We start from the raw sequence: 3645 nt of genomic DNA, 5'->3' as shown, positions 1-3645 counted from the left end.
CTTCGCTCCGTCTACCTGACCTCAGTGACGACAGTAGTGCGAGTGGGTTGTGTTGCCAGATACGAGTTGTAGCACCCGTAGACAACATAGCGCCTAAAATGCAGCTTTCACTTCCAATCTAAGACAACCTGGCAACCATGAAAGGCGTGACGATGGCTGTTTTGTATTTACGGGGTGCTACTTGTAGTTCAGTCATTGTAACTGGGTGAGTCAGTGCCATACACTGTAGAAAACACAGAAAACGCAAAAAGCACAGCTACATATTTGGTATTGATGTTGGTTATAAAAATAAATAAATGCAAAACATGGTGGCTGCATCACTTCTTAACATTTTCTATACATTTGTATAATGTGCCAATAAACTGCCCTGACACATTTAGCTGGCCAGTGTGACAGGATCTGACATGCGACCTGAAAGCGCTGCTTTAAAAAAAAATAATTATTTCAGTCTGTCAACAATACAACACTCACATACAGATAAATCTATTATTGCTCTGTTTTACATTTATAAGCACAAATTTTTCATTAACTGTACTCATATTTGCATTTGTAATAAATTTGTTATTAATGGCCAGTAGGCTATGTGTCATGTGATTTGGCTTTAAATTAAATTATCTTTTTTATTAAAAAAGACCATTGTTTTCAGAAAGGGCTGGCCAGTAACTGTATCAATAAAATTGTAATGTCTGTTTCTAACAGTAATAAACAAGCAGAAGACATCCACAGATTATGCACAACTTATTTTGAGGCTAACTGAAGAAATCAGGTTAGTGACGGTACAGTTATTGTATGTCAAGACCCTGACACATCCTCTATAACATTAAGTTTGGAGATGCAGTTACAGGTGCATTTCTCTATAATACTTTCTGGTCATGGGAGGGTGCTCAGTTCAATTCAGTTCAGTTTTACTTATATAGCGCCAATTCAGTTACTTCATTGCACTTTTCATATAGAGCAGGTCTGGACCATACTCTTTGTAATATTATTAACAGATGATCCGGTAATTCCCACCATGAGCAAGCACTTGGCAACAGAGGCAAAGAAACACCCCCTTTTTCAAACAAAACTCAGGGGGCTGAGTGGAGGGCATTGGAGATGGCATCCTCTGTGGATCTGTTGGTTCTGAAAGCAAACTGGTGAGGGTCCAGGCTGGCTGGGATGTTGTTCTTTATGTGCTGAAGAACCAGTTTCTCAAAGCACTTCATCAGAATGGGGGTGAGAGCCACAGAGTGGTAGTCGTTCAGAGTAGACACTGCAGAATTTTTAGGTCCAGTAACGATGGTGGCTGTTTTGAAGCAGGTTGGAACCCTCTCCTCTGATGTTTTTGATGGCCTCTCCAGTCTCTGCTGATGTCTCCGCTTTGACTCCTTGATGCCAGCTTTCAGTGTCGCTCTGGCGGTGCTGTAAACTTCTTTACCCCCTGACCGAAAAGCAGCTTTTTTGGCTCTGGATAGAGCCCTCACCTCTCCATTCATAAAGGCCTTCTGATTGGGGAATGATTTTATCGTCTGAAAAGAAGCAGAAGAAGCAGTTATACTACCACCATCATTCCTACCTATTTATACTCACATGCCTCTCTCCTGTGACAGAAACAGGTGGGTGGTGATACAGTGATGTGATTTATCAAATAGATCACCAATCAATAATTCTAATTGAGCTCATTCACAGGACAAGTTTACACCTGGATTTTTATATTGCTAAACTGCCATAACAGTGATATACACAAAATAAACTTTGGTTCTAAAAATTTAATGCTTTTAATGCTTTTCCATTCTTTGTTGATTCAACAGACTCAAATTTCAAGATTCATTTAAAGTTAAAGATCCACCTTCACACTCATATTCATTGCATGTTTGATACCAACCTTCTTTAACATGTCTTTTTTAATTAAACTGGATTCTTTTCTGGGCAGGTTTTATTGTCATTTAGTAAAAGGGCTGCAGCAGTCCCTGTGTGTTAGCTGATCCAGCAGCAGTCCCTATAGCCAGTGTTAGCTGATAGAGAAGCAGGTTCCTGAGTTTGAAGCTGAATCTTCACACTGCCTTTTCAGCTACAAGAATCGCTAGTTTCAAGATCTTTCCATAGAAACAAAGAATTAATATATTTTCCCATTTCCCTTGTGTCTCTAAAAGCAATGATTAAATTTTTCTCTACATGCATACAACATGCCATTTACTTTACAGATGGGATGCCAGCAAATGTTGATGGGTACAGAAGCAGAAGCACTGGGTGACGCTGCTCATCATTTTAACAAAAGATTGACAGATGATGTTCCCAAGCAATACAATAGATCTCAGATTTGTGAAATCAGATATATCATATAAAAAGCTCACAAAGAAACAACTACTTCTAAAATACTAATATAAGACATTTCTGTGTTGCACAATGTGCAAACATTTACAGTTAAAGTGGAATAACGAAGTAGGGGCACTGTTAATTTGTGTTAAAAGTATCCTCCTTAAAATCCCCAGATCCAAGTGTTTAGCGCAATCTTTGAGTTTAATTTAACCTGCATTTAACTCGGTTGGACGGATATTTCTTTCCGGCACTTTTCTAATGCTGCGTCAATCTGGGTTTACTTTTGTGTCTTTACGTACAATTTTACATAAATGCCCGTAAATCAAAATTGGCTTAAGCTATTGTTACCAAACTCAATGCGTTGTTCAAATGCTCGGCCCGAGCTTCGCTGAGCAGTTCTGGGATATTCTTTCCACTTGTAAAAAGTTTATACCTCGTAATGCGCTGAATGTATTCGTCCAAAATTCCGTAATGACTGCGCAAAGTGGGCGTGGCTTATTTCAAGAAATGTAAATTTCTAGACATTTCTCATTCCTAACTTCAAAAAATCTAAGAAAATCACCCGCACGTCCTAGAAAGCTGAAACTTTTTCAGCTCATCCACTGATTTTTGGCTAACGTTTGCCTCACTGCAACCTATGGTCAATTCAGAAGTCACTCTATATTTTTCAGAATATGCTAATTCAATTAAAATCTATATCTCCACAAGTCTTTCTTCAAACACTACCAAACTCGACAGAGTTGTTCTCCAGATGGCTGATATCAAGTGTTTCAAAGGGTTTTCAGATCGGTCAAACAGTGAGTCTGCAGTGATATTCAGTATCTTGCTGTAACATTTTCTTTTTAACTCAGTTTTGGATCAAATGCCACCAAAATAATTAACAACACACCCAAAACCAGCAGAAGAAGTGTGATTTTTTTCAGAATTATTTCACCTACATCTTGAATGTTGTAAGCGTTTTAAGTTTAAATTGACAAAACTATCCGGCTCTGGCACATGTGACATCACCACCTCAACTTGTAAGAAGGTGTGTGAAAACAGCCTTTCACCCGTATCTCAGACAGTATATCACCTGCCCTGGAGATCTGCAGGTCTAGGGTTCAAAGCTCCAGTTGACCGAGTCAGACTTGCTGACAATGGGGGTGTTGCGGTCATAACAGTTGACTATTTTATTTGGATCGCGTGACACTTTCTTCTTATTTTTCTCTGCTTAAAAGTGTTTGTGCAGCTTAAACTTTAAATCTTGGAAACACAAAATGTCGCAGGCGGGTTGAACATTTCACCCAGTAGTCTGAAAACGTCAAATGTTGCGTTTTCGCGACTTGCTTAGATCCCGATCATTGCCGC

This window comes from Micropterus salmoides, unplaced genomic scaffold (assembly GCF_014851395.1).
Source record: "Micropterus salmoides isolate LMB-PRFRI ecotype aquatic unplaced genomic scaffold, ASM1485139v1 Ms_hic_scaffold_17, whole genome shotgun sequence".
Taxonomy (NCBI): Eukaryota; Metazoa; Chordata; class Actinopteri; order Centrarchiformes; family Centrarchidae; genus Micropterus; species Micropterus salmoides.
This window is presented reverse-complemented; position numbering follows the sequence as displayed.